The sequence below is a fragment of the Odontomachus brunneus genome, unplaced genomic scaffold (genome assembly GCF_010583005.1).
Source record: "Odontomachus brunneus isolate Ranch 3 - 2012 unplaced genomic scaffold, Obru_v1 Obru_scaffold_062, whole genome shotgun sequence".
Classification (NCBI taxonomy): domain Eukaryota; kingdom Metazoa; phylum Arthropoda; class Insecta; order Hymenoptera; family Formicidae; genus Odontomachus; species Odontomachus brunneus.
The window spans coordinates 1,150,914-1,151,332 of NW_022639512.1; positions in this window are offsets into that span (position 1 = coordinate 1,150,914).

The window sequence follows — 419 nt, forward strand, 5'->3', positions numbered from 1 at the left end:
TGATATCTTTTTGCAGCTCTTTTAGTAAAAATATTTATTTTGACTCCAATATTGATAATCAATCGGGGAAGTCCGAAAAATATGCAAGTTATATATTGTTTAAATTTTTTTTTCCACTTGTCGAACATTGCTGTTTTCCCACAATTTAAATAAGTTACTGATCTTTTAATCACATTATGTAACTGCAATATCGAACGACTAGCAGAGGGCTGCGCCCCCCGCAACCCCCTCAAACTAATCTAAGCCAACCTATCGTCACATTAGCCGTTAGTCATTGTTTATTAAAAAATTATTAAGAAAAAAAGTTGAACACTTTAATACCCGCTAGTCATTCAATATTGCAGTTACATAGGCTGCGTTTCGAAATTCACTGCCAGTACTGAAATTCTATAATATACGTAACATAAACTATAGATTTT